This window comes from Prionailurus bengalensis, chromosome E2 (assembly GCF_016509475.1).
Source record: "Prionailurus bengalensis isolate Pbe53 chromosome E2, Fcat_Pben_1.1_paternal_pri, whole genome shotgun sequence".
In the NCBI taxonomy this organism is placed as follows: domain Eukaryota; kingdom Metazoa; phylum Chordata; class Mammalia; order Carnivora; family Felidae; genus Prionailurus; species Prionailurus bengalensis.
In genome coordinates this window covers 44,229,959-44,247,159 of record NC_057352.1, presented here as the reverse complement: position 1 = coordinate 44,247,159, position 17,201 = coordinate 44,229,959, and the positions used below count along the sequence as shown (strand labels likewise).

The 17,201-nt window shown below is 52.4% G+C and overlaps 1 protein-coding gene across 2 annotated transcripts in view; it reads left to right on the top strand.

Moving 5' to 3' along the window:
* SMPD3 (sphingomyelin phosphodiesterase 3) overlaps nt 1-17,201 on the top strand; it is an 84,044-nt gene that overhangs the window by 48,303 nt on the left and 18,540 nt on the right. The window contains exons 2-3 of one of the 2 annotated variants that reach the window (XM_043600924.1): nt 8,154-8,219; nt 16,438-16,541. The gene's annotated coding sequence lies outside the window, so the exon portion shown is untranslated. The remainder of the gene's footprint in view (nt 1-8,153; nt 8,220-16,437; nt 16,542-17,201) is intronic. The other variant, XM_043600923.1, reaches the window with a different exon arrangement.

Below are 17,201 nucleotides of genomic sequence, written 5' to 3'. Positions count from 1 at the left end.
GACAAAAATGGGATGAGTCCCGTGGTTCTGTCCTTGACCCCCTTTTGTCCTCTGCCTGTCCTCATCCACAGCTGTGGCTACAGCACGGGGTCCACGTGGTCACAGTTCAGGCACATTCCACACACCTGCCTGCCTTTTGGACAGCCCCCTCCTCCTATGAGGCCCCTAACTTCCCAGAACCAGATTCAGCATCTCCCTTGGGGAGCCACATCTGGGGCATATTCCTCCCCACCCCCCCAACGTTGTCCTTCCCCACAGCCTTGTCTGAATACTGGTAGCCAGGACTGTTTGGTATGTGACCCTGGATTCAGCCTCTTCAGAGGCAGGGATGGGAGCAATGGGTGCTCCCGATGGGAGTCCCTAATAATAAATGTGAGGGGAGACTGGGAAGGCTTCCCTGAGAAAGAGACATACCAGCTCAGGTCGAAGGGGAGGAGCAGCTGGCCAGGTGAGCAGGGGTTCCAGCGCAATGGGACAGTGTGAGCAAAGACCTGCCTTGAAAGAGACCAGGGACTGTAGGAGGAAACAGGAGGGCTCTGGAGGCACGAGCAGGGAGGATAAGGTTGGTGAGGAGTGACACAGGAGAGGACGGTCGACCCAGGGCATAGGTTTTATCCTGGGGGTGTTTTCAGCTGGGAAGGTGCCGGGGTTTGTAAGTAGAAAGAGGATTCTGGCTTCTGTGTGGAAATGAACGGTGGAGGCAAGGCTGAAGGACCCAGTGAGAGATGATGGGGCTTGACCACGGTCCCCCCTGACCCCCGGAGATGCCCCCAACAATATCTATGCCTGGCTGCGGCTGGCTCACACCTTCCCAGCCACCCCAGCTCTCTGCCCAGACAGACGTTCAAGACAACAATCCATGGACCAATTCGCATTCAGGTGTTAAGGACAAATAGTGGCGCCACCCACTTCATATGTCTCTGGGACACAGGAGGGCGGCAGCAAAGAGGGAAGGGTGGTAGCTACCAGCCTTCCCAGACTTCTGGGGGGTTCCTTCCCTGTCTGTGGGTCCCTTCTGAGCATTAGAGAGCCATGTGGGGGTCAAAACTGGCCAGGATGGGGCCACAGATAAGTCTTAATCACAGAGTCTAGGCTCTGCCACACTAGCTGTGTGATTCCAGAATCTCCCTTTACACAAGGCAGCCTAAGTGATGCACTAGTTCAAACAATTGGGAAGTTTTCTCATAGCTCCTGCTGTGCCACCTGCTACACACAGAGGGAATTGAACCTTTCGGTAATTGACATTCTGGTCTGGCTAGAAACCATTGCATTAATCCAATCAAGGTTCCCTGAGTGCCTTTCAGGGACTGGCCCCTAGGCTCAGTGCTCAGGGGGTTCTAGGCTACGAATCCAATGCCTGGTGGGTGTGCGATTGAGGGATGGGGGCTGACAGCTGTAGAGTTGAGCCGTAGAGGATGGGTGCCAGGTGGACCAACCGGGGAGGGTGTTCCGGACACTGGGGACAGCATGTGCAAAGGCACGGAGGCGTGAATGAGCATGGTATGTTCCAGGAAAGATGAAAGCTAGAGGTTGAGGCTGTGAGAACAAATCAGTGGGAGGGAAGGAAAGGCAGAAGTGAGACTGAGGAAGGCTGGGCCTCATCACCAGGGGCCCCCAAACCAGGCTAGGTAGATGGATTTGTTCTGTGAGCAGAGGGAGATCTGTAGGCACTGGACAGACTGAATGGGCAGAGAGAACTCAGCAGTTCGTGGTAGAGATCCCAGCTTGGACGTGAGCATGGTGGACGGCCCCACGGGCCATGCAACTCTGCAGGCGAGAAGTGAGGAGGCCCGAGGAGGGAGGGAAGAGGAGCTGCAGGGACCAGAAATGGACTACGGAGCTGGTAGTAACTGGCTTTGACTCTGGACATGACAGGTTGAGGGTGATGGGAAGGCCCAAGAACAGAGCCTCTGCCCACTGACCGACTGACTGACGGGGGCTGGGCCCACTGAAGCTTCCAGGGGACAGAACTCCGCTCTCTGCCTTCCCTCCACTGCTTTCGGTCTCCCTCTGCCTTTCTCTCTTCTCTAACTGCCACCAAGAGAAAATCAAATACTTTTTAATTGTATAATAATACTACTCTAAAAAAATTAGTAAGTGGAATGTTTTCTATTTCCTTTTCAAAATGAAAAGCAAAGTTATCTGTACATGGTCTCTCATGTGTATGAATGCCTAGATTTTTATTTTCCCTTGGTATATTTTTTTTAAAAAGCCATTTCAGGCATCAGGATGAGATTTGGCAACAGCCCTTTGGTGCCCAGCTGCCCCTTGCGCCCTCTGTGCCACCTGAGAGAGCTCAGGCTGGGCGGCACGCCAGGGCTCACCACCCGAGAGTGCATGTAAGACCCTGACCTGACAGCTCTTCACCTGTGGGATCTGCAGATCTTCCCTCCAAGTCAGAGGGCACGTTCTGAAACCCCAAGACGATGACATTTTGATAAAGTTTTAAAAAGCGATCTTACTTTGCAAGACAAACAGCTAATAAAATAGATTCTTTTTTGGTAACCACCCATACACCAATCAATCTGTCACTCGGAAAACTGTTTCCTGAGAGGTGTGAAATGAGGCCACTCTGGAGTTCTGTGGGAACAGAGAGACCCCAAGAAGCCTTCCACTCCCAGACTATACTTGCCACCCCAAAACAGGGAAACTATCAGATTCAGGGTACAGGAAATACACAGAGGATCAGTTGCTCAGTCAATACCAACTTTTGAAAGATGAGCAGGAGGTGGCTGACCCACTGTTTACATGCAGCCAGCCCACACTGTCACGTGTATCTTGCCTGTTTCTTTTCAATTCCTTCCCTATTGGGAAAAAAATTTTAAGTAAGTGTTTCCCACCTAGGGGGCTTACAGAGTGAGTCATAACATGGGGGGCCTCCTCTGTGCTTCAGCCTTTCAAGGAAGAACTTAAAACAAAGGACCGTTTCAGCACCACCATCAGAAATCAAAAGGAGAAGCCACAGTCATAAGATATGTCCCTTCTGTGCCCACCAAGGCCACCATCAGAATAGACACTCACTTCCTGCATGCTATCTTTGTATCTCTGCTTGGCTGCTGCTTGCCTTTTCTACCTTTATTTTCCTTTAACTCTAATTCCCTCACTGCTAGAAAAAAAAAAGTCTCATTATATTGTACATAGAACAAAGTTTAAGTCATCTTAAATCTTCTTTGGAACAAGATGGAATAAATGGTTGTTAACCAGAACCTCCCTCAAAGCAGCTCTAACTGCAGAATTCTGCTGCACCTAGAAGCTCAGCAGGCCCCTGCAAGTGCTAAATGCAGAATAGCAATGTCTGCACACAGTAGGCCCTCAATAAATGTCCACAAATTTGTTTTTTAAATGATGGAATCTGAAAGGACCCAGGAACAAATAAGATGAACTTACTGGGAAAAAAAGTGACAAAAAACATTACTAACAAGAACAGATCATAACCGGGGGGGGGGGGGGGGGGGGGGGGGGGGGGGGGGGGGGGGGAGGCTGTAATTCCATGGTGGAAACCGTAAAAGAATTGAAACATGTCTGGAAGCAGTAGTTGGGATAACTGAAACAATAGAGCAGAGAAAGCAGTGATGTTGAGGACAAAGCAAGACATCAAACCAGAAATACAGATAAAAGACAACAATCAGAGGTACACAAAACCCACCTGGGAATAGGAAATGGTGTCACAGCCCTACAGAAGTTGAGAGAAAGATAAACGGGATGAGGTATACCATGAGGAAACCTCAGAAAAGAAACAGTACAAGAAAAGTTTCCAGAGATGAGAAACAGCTCAGCCTAGAAATAAAGAACGCACACAGCGTGCCTTTCAAGTGTAACTCTGAGAGAAAGAAATCAGCATTTGCTAGTTACAATGTGGTGTGATAAATGATCTGGCAGGCTGAAGGGAGATATGTTCTTTTGCAATTGGATAAGAATGATGAAAGAACTGATATCATAAATAGTGAGGATAAGATGAATCTCAGGAAGAAATGTGCAATTCGAACCACGCATGAGTACCCTAATCACATGTGAGTTATGCTCCTAAGTAAGACTTGCTCTGGGTAAGTAGAAGAAAACAGACTCATTTAAAAATTGGGGAGAATTTGTGCACAATTATACAACAAAAAAGAAGGGATGGTTGACTTTTTATAAAAATATGAAAGACAAAAGCTGATCCAACACTCATTGGAATTAGAATGGACCAGCTGAAAAAGAAAGAATAGGTGATCTGACAAAATTCAGCCACTCCTAAGATTTAACCTACACTCTAATAATTCCCCAGTCTTGCTCCAGCCCAGACCTGTCTGCTGAGTTCTGGGTCAGAATATCCCATTGCCACCTGGACACATCCATGCACATGTCCCTCAACACCACAACCCTGCCTTCACCCACCCCACCCATGGCCAGTGAGCAACTTCAGCACCCATACAGTTGGATGAACTGGAAGCCTCTGCATTCATTCCTGGTCCTCTGCCATGCTCCCCATGCTCAATCCCATCCTTGTGTTAGTCTGCTGGGGCTGCCGTAACAAAATATCAGACTAGGGGGCTTAAGCAACAGAAATGTATTTTCTTACAATTCTGGAGGCCAGAAACCCAAGATCAAGGTTCTGGCTGATTGGGTTTCTGATGAGATCTCTCTTTCTGGCTTTGCAGTCTTCACATAGCCTTTCCCCAATGCATGGGTGAGGCCTTGAGATCTCTTAGATGTCTTTTTTATAAGGACACTAATCTGATTGGATCATGGTCTCACCCTTATGACTTCATTTAACCTTAATCACTTCCTTAGAGGCCTCATCTCAAATACAGCTACCTTGGGGGTTAGGGCTGTAATATACGGATTTGGTGGGGAGCAGCTCCTCTCACAGGCCATTCCTAGAAGTGACTCTGGGGTACTTCTGCACCCTGCCAATGAGGTCTCCACGAAGTGCGCAGACAGGCCATGTGAGTATGCCTGTCCAGCCATGCCTCTCCTCTTGCCATGGTGCTGGAGGTTTACAGGTAACTCCTTCACCAAAGTTCATTCAAGACCTTTCCCCAAGGCCAGCAGCTGCTTCTCACCCTCACCCCAAGGGGATTCCACCAACCCAGCCTAGTCCCAGGCTGACCCTGACACTCAGCCAGAGGGCTGTGTGACTTTGCAAACGTTTCCAAACATCTCTGGGCTTGAACCTCATCAAAGATACTTGGCCCCAGCATTACCATGTGAATAAATAAATCAACCTCCTAAGGCGTCAGGCCCTTTGCACACATCGTTTCTGGAACTTTAAAGTCAGAAGGAAAGGAGAAACTGTAGAAAGAAAGTAGAAACTGAGGCTTGGAGAGACGCCCCTGCCAGAAGAGACCACTCCTTCCTGGACTAGGGAGCAGGTCCATCCAGCTCCAGAAATGGTTCTGCTGACTGGGGTGTATCTCAGGAGAGGTAGAGGTATTCAGGAACCTGGACCAAGCATCCAAGGACATGGTCTCACTTAGAGCTGCACGTCCATCAGAGGTCACCCCAGGTGCTGGTCTGCGGTCTAGAGGCCTGTGGGCTAGAGGCTCCTGGTGGACAAGCAGGCAGGCGCGTGCTGAGGACCACTGCTGGATCCCCAGACACTGCCTTGCTGTGCTGGGTAAACAGCCCACTTTCCATGCCCGCCCCCCAGGCCCGCCCTGCCCCACTCCTGCTGCCTATTTAAACAAGAGGCCCCGACTCCACTCCACTCGGCCCAGGCACCACCAGCTTCCGGAGCTAGAAGAGCAGCCCTGCAGGCCTCGCTCACTCGGGGATGAAAGGTCCTTCTGTTTCACCATTTCCTACCGGTGCGTTTTGAACGATGATGCTGAGCTGGGTTGTAGCGGGAGCCGATTCTGCTGGCCGACGAGTGTATTGAGATGTGTAGCTGGCCCGAGGGAGGCTCTGATTGAATTTTTCCCATTTTGAATCTTTGACTTGATGTGATCTTATTTTCAAAGAGGGTGAAAGCCTGTAGTTTGTGAAAGGACAGAGGAGAGCATATTTCAAAACAAGGTCTGGCTGAGAATATCAATGATCTGACATGTTTTTCTTTCCTTTTGAGAAAAAAAAGGTCCTGTAATTTCATTTCCCCTTGGAAACCCCTCCCTAAATAGTCAGTTCCTGTCAGTTAATTCTATTTTGAAAAACCATGCAGAGAATTTTTTACAAGAGTCTGGTGGGGAAGAGAGGTTGTGTAGCTGGAGGGGGACAATTTGGAGAATGTCTGGGGACACAGGGCCTCCTTGAGAAGCTTCTCCTTGGGAGCTGAGGAGTGAGCTCCTCCCGATCCGAGCGTGGAGGGAGCTGAGAGTTGCATTGGTTGCACTGGCCCAGGAGAAGCCTGCCTCCTCCATGTGCACTTCTAGATGCTTGTCAGCCTGTGGCCTAGGGTCAGGTCAGCCCAGGAAGAGGGTGAACAGAGGTGCATGCAGGTCATCAGCCTACAGAGGGTGAAGAGGCAGACGTCCCAGGGACAGAAAACAAGACCTGCCTGGAGGCCACCCTGTGACCTCCCAGCAGGCTGGACTCCCCAGGCTACGGGTGGGGAGGGATGCCTGCCAGGTGGTTAACTCAGAAGAAACAAGCTAGAGTGTCCACATGGGAAAAAGGGCCCCTAGGGGAACACAGGTCCCAGGGTCTATGGCTTCCTTCTTCCCACCCTAATCTGTCAACATCTCATGCTCATTTGGTCCTGGTCATAGCTGTCCAGGACCCTCGAGTGACACCCCCCCCACCCCCAGTGTTACCAAGAAGGAGGCATCTGAGACTCAGATGGATGGCAGACCCAGGACTAGAACCCAGGTCACCCTGAAGCTTCTCGATGTGGATTCCTAGGCAGGAGGGAAGCCAGTTGTCTGCCAAGTGAAGAAACACTCCTTCCAGCCCTTCTGCAACATCTTTGGCTTGTGGGCAGGGGGACTGGGACTTAAATTTCAGATTCTTCTGAAATACAGTTTGGGTGATTTGCAAACTAAGTGTGTATAAAGGATGGAAGCTGGTCCAGAGGAGCGCTGGGGAGTAACGGTTGCCTCGACATGTGACAGTGGTAGAGAGGGCTTTGGTCCCGGCAGCCAAACTGGCTGGATTAGGTGGAGGGCCAAGGGGCGCCGCACACGGAGCCTGGCGGGGTGGGGGTTGAACTTCCTGGGCCGGGTCCCGGAGGCGGGTCCCGGAGCCAAGGATGGGCCTGAAAAGTCGAGGACCAGACTTGGGACTGGAAGGCAGGACTAAAGAGTCAGAAGAGCGCCTCAAGCCAGAGGGCGCGGTCCAAGAGGGGCGTGGAGGCCTAGGAAGAGGGGGCGGGGCCAGAGTGTCGAGGGAGGGGTCAATACCCGAGGCCAGGGGCGAGGTTAGAAGGGCAGGGCGGGACCAGAGAGCGAGACCCAGCCTACCAACCCCCATTGGGGCGCTTGTGTCTGGAGCTGCTTATGCCCAAGCCAAGCCAGCAGGAGATACAGGGAGTCGGTGGCATCTTGTCCAAGGCCTCCCCTCACACGAGTGCTCTCCCAACCATCTTCTAAGTAGACCCTGTTGAGGTCACCAAGTGTCTCTGCTGGGCGTCCCCTAGGCCAGCCTATCTTCACCCTTATTTGCTGTGAAAGCCCTCGCTCTCCACGCGGCTTTCTCCTCCACCCGACCCGGGTCCCTGTGGCCACTCTCCATCTTCTGCTGCCTGGGTTCAGTTCTCTCCACCCCCACATATCTTTGCGAGGCTGAGATTACAACGAGCTCCCCCACGAGCTCCTGGGGGAAAACTCCGATTGTTCTAGCTTCGCCTGTCAGATCAAACCCAGGCCCCGAGGCTGGAGCTCTGAATTCGCCTCTCTCCCGTCCCGACCCTGCACACCCTCAGCGGCCTGGCCCAGGTCCAGCTGTCCACGAGGAGGTCTCATCCCTCCCGCCCGTCAGGCAGAGTCCTCCCCACTTGTCAACCCTCCTACCCCCAGGCCCGTGCACATTTGTCGCAGAAACCTCAGCCCCCACCCCCTCTGGCTGTACTTCGTCTGCAAGGACCAGGTCCACACCCTCTCCTTGGCGACGTGGAGGGTGTGGCGCAGCCTCTGGCGCAGGTGGGGCCCCTTGGTCTTTGTACCTGGCTCACCTGTTCTGGGCTGCTGGATGGCTGTCGGTTGAGTTCCGGACACCTCTGTGAACCGCTCATCTCGTTTCAGGTCCTGACTGCAGTGGCGCCCCCTCTTCAGACGAAGATCAAGAGGGTCCCAGTGGCTCCTCCTCAGGTAAGACAGGGTTTTCTGGAGGGAGTGGGAGTTGCCTCTCCAGGCCTCCCCTCGTAGGCTGATTATTGTTTTATATAAAGAGGTGCTGGGTGAGATTGTTTAAGAAAAGGTTCTGCTGCTTGGTTTAAAAGTTTGAAAACACAGCTGCGCAGTAAAGCCATCAGGGGGCTGGCGGTCTGATCCGGTCCAGAACTCCCTCTTGTGGAGTAGAATGCCAGTGGAGGAGCGTGTCTCACACACCCAAATCTATGGAGAAAATACAAATTCCTTCGATACCTAGGGAAATAATTGAGGTAACACTTCGCAAAAAATGAAGGAATACAAGTTAAATATCTTGGGAAATGTCACCAGATATCATTACCCACTAAACTATTGAAAAATGTTTTAATTGCTTAAAACCCAGAGCTGGTAAGGATGCTATGAAACAAGCACTGTCAAACAACTGGTGGAAAGTAATTTGGGCAGGGGGTGGGGAGCTGACACTTGCCTACTATGTGCCCAACACAGCTATAGTCAGGTGACGGACTAAAATATTGAGTGCTTGCAAGGGGGGACAAAGTCCTCAGAGTTAGAAAGCAAAACCTGCATTCTCTGGGACTGGGAGTAGAGGAGGGGTGGGGCTGAGCAGCTCCCAGGCTGCTGGTGTCAGTCACAAGAGCAGAGTCCCTGGTCTACAGAGACAATCCATAGGACCACCAATGACACTTCCACCTTTTGCTTTGAGGAGTGGCATTTGCCAACATTGCTCAAGATCAAATTCTGTTTCTAGCTTGGAAAATCTGAAGATGTGAGGGGCTGGTCACCCTTCTGGTGTGCAAGACTGCAAATGTGTGCAATAAGTAAATGGACAGAAACTGCCAGGTGTCTAGAGAGAAATGACCTGTTTCATCCAGGTCAAAGGTCCTCTGGCCATAGAGCCAGGGACTGGCTGGGACTTGGTAAACAGAACATCATTGTGACTTTCTGACCCCAAGCCCCCTGCTGAGGCCTCATCCCTGCACACAGATGGTGGCTACCAGGGAACAACCCCAGCAGAGGCATGGAGACCTAGAAGGGTATGGAGGGGAACTGCGCACAGCCCCTGGGACTTCAGAAATAGGAGACGATGTAGAGTGATCAGGATGCTGAGTCTGGCCTGCCCTTCCCTGCCAGGTGTTTGGTCATCTTCCTGGGTCAGCAGGAGCCACTGAAGAGTTTAGCAGGGAAGTAATGTGGTCTACTGTGTAGTTTTAAAAGACCCCAGTAGCTGCCATGTGGACCAGAAGAAGGGAGGCCAGCTGCAAGGAGACAGGTGGGAGGGGGTGGGGCCTGACCCTGACACACCCCTGGGAATGGATATGAGGGGTCAGGGAGGTAGAACTGTGGTCTGGTGGGAAGAGGCATGGTATGGAGGAGGTCCAGAGCCTCAGGGATGATTCAGGAGACAGAGCTGGTGGTGGGGCAGTGGAGGAAGAGGTGATTTATCAGGAGAGACACCTGGGAACAGATGACCCTGAAGGATCAACCAAGAGAGGAGAAGAGTCAGAGGAAGGTCTAGCTCCTCAGGGTAGGCAGAGGAGGAGGAGACAACAACAGGCTCTGAGAAGAAGCAGACCCAGAGACAGGAAAGGAACGAGAAGGATGGTGGTTCCAGGACCGAGGGCAGAGAGCAGAAGGACAGATGAGGATCAAGTGGCTTGCACCTCCCACTGGGCCTATTTTTAAAAGTAAAATCAGGTTGAAATTGCATAGAGTGTTTTCTCATTGGTGCTGACCTCTGTTCTGGCAATTTTCTCTCCAGAACTTTACCAGAAAGCACGGTGAGACACCCTGTCTACCTTCTGTCTGGCTGTGAGGGTGGTGCAGGGAGCTTCAAACTAGGGGGCTGCCCAGACACTCAGTCATCCAGAGCGTCGCTCGGCCCTCCCTGCTCTGAGCAGAAGACTGGCTCCAGGCTAGCCTGATCTGTGTGGTGTCAGTGGGAAGCCACTGGGACATTCAAAGCATTTAAGTTAAACAAGCCCAACTCAGGATAAACTGTCAGTGAATGCGCTGGATCCTCCCTCCAGGCCCATTTTCCACAACTGCTCCTCCCGGCGTCTCCTCCCGGCCTCCTGGGACTTGGTGGGTCATTGTGGTCAGGGCTTGGCCCTGCAGCCTGGACTATCTGAGTGGCTCTGCCTCCCACATGCCTACTCGCAGCTCTCTCCGACTCTCCACTTCATCTCCCTCCCTTGCTACTGCTTGCTACACCCACCACCTACCACCTTCCTGTCTCAATGCCCTTGAGAAGGACACCCCCACACTAAAATATACACACCTAGAAAGCAAAGGCTCCGCCCCCGGAAATTCCCAGGACCTTGCTGTGAAATCCCAAGTAGTCACAGTGCTGCATCTGACTCATCAGAGCTGGATTTCGAGCCCCCCCACAAGCTCCCAGGCCTCCCCCCTAACCGCGCCAGCCCCGGCACGCACAGCTCAACCAGCATAACCTGGCAGTGTCTGACCCCCAACCATTAAGCATAGGTTGCTGTATCCATCTCCATCTGCACCACCTCATTGGACTCTTGACATTCCCTCCTGCCTGTCCCCTGTGGGCCTTGCTTGGCCCCTGGAACCAACCTGTACACTGATCCCTGGTAGAAGTTTTCAGGGGATTTACTTCCCCATGCTCATGGATTTACTTTGCTACTTATATCACCAGCAGTGGCCTCTTCTCTGAGCAGAAATGGTTTCCACTAAAAATTAAAAGATTATGGCTCAGCTCCCCTGATGCCTCATGGTCCTGAGCAGGAAATGGACTGTTCAAAACATACCCTGAGAGAATGGGAAGGAGTGAGCTCCCTACCTGGTCTGGATTTAGGGCAGAGGAACATCATTATTGCCATTTAAAATGAAGATCTTTAGGGGCGCCTGGGTGGCTCAGTCGGTTGAGCATCCGACTTCGGCTCAGGTCACGATCTCACGGTCCGTGAGTTCAAGCCCCGCGTCGGGCTCTGGGCTGATGGCTCAGAGCCTGGAGCCTGTTTCCGATTCTGTGTCTCCCTCTCTCTGCCCCTCCCCCGTTCATGCTCTGTCTCTCTCTGTCCCAAAAATAGATAAACGTTAAAAAATAAATAAATAAATAAAAATAAAATGAAGATCTTTCTTGAAGAGATTTAGGTCTGGTGGGTGGATCTAGTTATATACCTGGGAAACTGAGGGCTGTTGATCAGTAAGGCCTTGTTTTTGGTAAATGGACTGATGAAACAAAGCCAGAAGCCTTCCTCTATTGGTCAGGCTGGGATGGGCTATGCTGTGGTTTATAATCTTAAGTTTTCTTTTCATTCCTACTACACATGGGTTAGCTGGGGCCCTGCTTCGTGTGTCCTCACCTTGGGACCCAGGCTGATGGAGCAGCCACCATCTTGAATGCTGCAGGTAGATGTGGCAAAGGGAGAGAACTCTGGAAGGTCTCACGCCTGCTGTTAAGGACTCTGGCCCCGCAGTGACCCATATCATTTTCACTCACAGCTCATCTGTCAGATGGAGCTGGTCACATTATTCCACCCAGCCTGGTCCACAAGGACACCAAGAAGTGCAACCCTGCCTCAATGCCTGGAAAGCAGGCTATGGCCTCGCCAGGGGCTAGAGGAAGTAAGGCAGGAGTCCCAGCCTAGACTTGGAAGCAGTGGTAGAGACAAAAAAGGAAACATCTGCCCAACTCTTCACAAAGATAAAGCGTGCTTATAAGTAGTCATTCCTGAAGGGAGACATGTCACTATCTACACTAGCATGTCTATACCAGCAATCTGAGGACATGAAGCCTCTTTGGCCAGACCCAAGGGTTCCTGTTTCCCTTTTCACAAGTGCAGGATTCAGTAGGCAAGAACTGTGTAGAAATGCTACCACGACCAGAGGGGTAGGCGTTAGTTGGAACCCAGGGCCTCAGAAGACCCTTGGAAGGCAAGTTTGGTGGCAGCAGTTAGAGGGAACTTGGGGGCTATAGATCCCCACCATCTCTTCTCCCCTGGCTTTGCTGGGGACAAATGACTAATTCACAGTCTTACGCAAAAGAAGCTCAACATCTCATTCATGTTGATGGGGGAAGCTGACTCCAGCAGCCCCCAATCCGCGTTCACTTATACATTCTGGAGCAGGCGCCGAAACCCCACAGGCAGGTCAGAGGCCGTCTAAGTCAGGCAGTCTTTGGTTTAGCCTGAGTGGGGTTTCCTCTCTCAGGAGGAGGGAGTTCTTGCCCATTCTCTCAGAGCAAAGTGCTCCAGTGGTAACGTGTGTGAGGAAGGACCTGAGTATGGCAGAGGCCTCGGACTCCAGGCCTCTGCGAGGGCCCAGGCTGAGTGTCTGAGTGCTCCGTGGTACGTGAGACCCAGCCTCTGTCCAGAAAACCCAGTTGCCCAGGGCTGCAGGGAGGCTTGGCGAGACACTCACGCCTGATTTTATTTACTCATTCACACTGATTTGCTTTTTGATCTCTGCATAAATTCTCCTCTAGGACTCAGTTTGTTAAATGTTCTTTGCACAGAAAACTTTAGGTTGAATGTGAAATGATTCCCTTCAGAAGAATTTTAGCAAGTCTGTTCTGTTTTAGGAAGGTTTGTTGTCTTCATCTGTGTTCTCTGATGCCTTGAAATGCCTACACACCACTCAGGCGGCCAATCCATTCCAGGAGGAAATACTGTACTTGAAATGCAGCTGAACACTGGGTCTGCATAAATCCTACCATTTGTGTGGACTTGTATTTAAAGTTCTACTCCCACAGAAAGTATGTTGTCGTTTCTTCTTAAGCAAAGGATGTTCCAAGCCTTGTTCAGCTCATGAACCATTAACATCAGCCCTCATGTCAGGGAAGCAGGGACTTCGCTGGGACAGCAGCCTCAATAGCAGAGCCTGAGAAAAGTGTGATTCCTCCTGGTCTCCATCCCTCAGGAGGGTCTCCCCTGAGGGTGGAAGTAGGGCTGGCCAGAGGGAAGCATGCTGGCGCTCGGCCAGTCATGCAGGAGACACTCCAGAGCTCACCTGAGGCAGGTGATGTGACCTGCTGGGCAGTTCCAGGACCACCTGCTCATGTCTGTTTGTGAGGACCAGCTCGGGCAAAGACCTCAGCACATGGGCAGGCTCAGGCCACTTGAGGTAGGAGCCCCATGCCAGTCTAGATGCTCAGCTATTGGCACGTGCCTCCTGATTTGGGCCTTGCTTAAGGATGTTGAAGCCTCCTCTCTGGTAGTCACAATGGCCTGCTCCAGTCCTGCCTTGGAGCTGCCCTGTCAATGCCCGTGTGGAGAAGACCCTGGAACAGACTGATCTCAGACCTGATTTTCATCATGGAGGAAGCGCTCACCCCCAGCTTCCCCATGCCCTGGGCTCAGGTATAGACTTAGGTGCCAACCGCCACCTAGCCTTCTCCTTAATGGCCCCCTTTCTGGTCACCAATAGATGATTCTGGAAAGGCAGAAAGTAGAGGGTGGGGTGCCAGCTTTTCAAACTTAGCCCCATTCTGTGATGAAGCACATGGTCTCAGGGCAGCTGCCCCATGGCACTGTTCTAGCACAAGGTCTTGAACCCAGAAGTGTTGCTATTTTAAATATTAGATGGATTTGGCCACCCCTGGCACATATACATCCAACGTGGCTTGAGATTTGCTTTCCAGTCATGCAAGAATCAGCTTCATCTGGGCTTTCTGAGCTCTGACATGGAAATGCCAAGGCTGGCTGACTGAAGGGGTGCCACAGAGCTGCTTGCAGCCTGTTCCTATTCTCAGAAACCACGTGATGCATTAATAGCTCCCTTGGAAAGTGTCTTTTTGAAAATTTTATGGCCCCTTGGCCTGCACCTGCACAGGTTTCTGCAGAAGGCTGTGACTTAGGCTTGCACAGGCAGCCCCCACCAGACCGTCCTGCCGGGAGAATGAGACCCCCATACCCCCTGCACCATCCTCACCCCTTGTTTGGGATAGCAGGGCACCTCTTGTCAAGCAGCCAACCACACAAGGAGGAAACTGTGAGGGCTCCGGCTGTATCTTGAGGGCCTTTGCAGCAAGAAAATTAACAGTAGTAGCAGTAACAAAAATATTACTAGAGATGTGGCAGGCACTGTGCTAAGTCTTCATACATCATTTCCAACTACCCTGAGCTAGTTATGTTATTATAGATGCCTAACAGATACGGAAATCACAGCTCAGAGTCAGTGGCCTGACACCCGAGTTTGTGCTTGCAACATCTGCACTGCTGTCTCCTGAGGGATGCCATGGCCTCCTGAGGCAGGCCATGAGGTGCCACAGAAGTGTACCCAGGAGACAAACTGATTAAGAATTGAGTTTTAGAAAGATCAGGTCGCTGGTATATATTAGATAGGATCCCTTTGATGGCAAGTGACAGAAATGCAACTTTGACTAGAGCAAAGGAAATGATAATTTGGTAACTCACTCATTAGAAAGTCTGGGGTGGTGTTGTCTTCAGGCCCAGGGAAACTAGAGCTCAAAATGTCACCAGGACTCCCCTTCCAGCCCTGAGGTCTATTTTCCTTTGAATTAGATTTGTTCTCAAGGAAGGCTCCAGAAGCTTCAGGCTCTTAGTGCCTCCACCTCAGAGAAAATGCAGGCCTCTTTCCTGAGAGGTCCAGTAAGAGCACCCATGAGAGCGTGGGTCGTATGACCATTCACCTTGGGATCAGGGGGCTGTGGTGCCTGTTGACTTAGTGTGGCTCACTGCTCTCCCCTCGGATTGGAGGGGGACAGACAAAAGCAGGTCTGCCACCGCCAGAGAGGTGGAGCAGGCTCGGACTTGGGTCTGTGCTGGTGCCAGAGACTCCATCAGGTGCTCTCAGGCTGCTGGGGGGGCCCGATGTGCAAACAGACATGTGCCTGGTTAGAGGGCCAGCTGGGGGTGTGTAGGGCAGAGAGGGTATAGGCAGGATGGGGAAGTTGGGGAGAGCTTCAGAAAGAAGGGGGCAGGTACTCTGGATCTAGAAGGGTGAATGGGCATTTACCTGGCACACCGTGTCACTGGGAGTCGCTGCTATGGCACACGTGTTAATGCCAGACCCCATTTCTGTGGATTTCAGGGATTAGCCTGGATTTGTCTGACCCGCATCACTTTTAAAGGCGCCCTCTTCAGTCTTTCTTTCTGTCCTCCCAGTGACGAATTGACTCCAAGTTTCAGCAGATCAGAGCTCATGTTGCTATGCCAACCCCTGTGGGGCTGGCATCCAGGCAGAAATGGGCCGGCCCAATCTCGGCGCCACCGGCGGATGCAGGCACATTTGAGTAATTGGATTGGAGGGATCCTCTCGGTCTTTCCTGCAGAAATCTGGGGCTTGGCCCAATGCCTGTTTAGACATGAGCCTGTGGACACAGAGAGGATAGGAGGAGGTCCCTCTGCCCCAGGATTCCCAGCCCAGCTGCTGGGAAGACAGGGCTCAGCAGGCATAAGGACCAGAGCAAAGGGTTATGAAGGAGGGACAGGTCCCACCCTACACCCAGCCTGGGGCAACTCCCAACCCTCATCAACTTCCCCCAAAGTTCCCCAAAGCTCAGAGATCCCTCAAGACAGTTCAGGCTTCCTTGAAGGGGCCAGGGCTGGCCTTGGCCAGCAGGACTGGTCTGGCTTGCTTACTTTCCTGCTGCAGGAAAAATTCAAGTCCAAAGTCAACCTTCATCTGGGACCCTCTGAGCCCCAGTACAGCAGGCCTTGTGTACCAGCATGCCTGCCAGGTCCATTTCCCAGGGAAGTGGGAAGTGAGGTGGCTACCCTGGTGCCAGTGCCACCTGGTGCCTGTTGCAGAGGTCCCGCCCATTGCAGCTTCCCCGGGGCAGCTGCTGGGAACCTCCCCCCAATCTTCAACACCAAACAGGACAGGCCTGGCCAGGCCCTATTCCTGCAGTTGCCCTCCCCAAGGGATAGCAGATCAGCTGGTCCCCGACTCCTCAGGGAGGTGTATGGGAGAGCAGCTTTGGCTTAGCTCGGCCTCTGAGCAGTCCAAGTCTTCCCTTCCTGTGCTGAGACATCTGCAGGTCAGGTCACCACAGATACCAGTAACCCACAGGACCCTGATGTAGAGCTTCTCTCTGTCAATGTCCCGTGCCTGCCCAGGAGTGGCCAGCCTGTGACCACCTCTTTCTCTCCCATCTGGACTCCAAACCTCCCCAGGCAACTTCTCCTCCTTGCTGGATCAGCCTGCAAACCTCTCTGCTCCCTCCATCTGCCCTGGTTCTGCAGCCCAGTCTCCTTGTCACAATTAGGTCCCGTCCGGTCCTCACTGTAGGGAGAGGAACACGTTTGTGAAGGCCAGCAGCTCCAGCCTAAACAGTGCAGATGGGTCTCTGAGGATCTGAAAGCATCACAGGTCAGTCAGGAGCTTAGAGGATCAGAGGATCAGACGGGGGGGGGAGCGGGGGGGGGGGGCCGGGGGGGCGGGGGGGGGCGGCTCAGGCTGCCCCCAGCACAGTGCACGGAACCAGCTTGTACCATCTTCAAAATCCACTGAATCCACAGGTCAGGCTGAGCAGTCAGGACACACAGGAGCCAGCTTCAGGGGAGGCGGTTCCCTCCTGACCTGGTCAGGGAGGTCCTACAAGGAAGAGGAGGGAAGGTAGGGAAGGATTAATCCTCATGATTAGCCCTGGAAGGCAGATATTGCTACCACTATGCCATAGATCAGCGAGCCTGACCCTCCAACCCAAGCTGAGTGTTGAGCAGGGCAGTTGGAAGTGAGGGGGCAAGTCTGAGGTCTCCATTTGTAGGACAGAGGTTGACTCCCAAGAGCCCTCCCTTGGGGCACCGGGAAGCCCCCCACAGTGACCCCAGGGCTCAGGAGTGACCATGAGGAACTGAGGGTATCTGGGACTCAAGCCCAGCTCTGGAGACCATGGTATGGGGGCAGGGGAGGGGGCATCCTGAGCAACCCTGGAATCCACTCACCAGGACTTATAAAAGGGAGAAACCCAGGAGTGATTGTTGCTTTAAATAGGAACCTGAAAGAGCAATCCAGCGTGTGGGGTTGAGT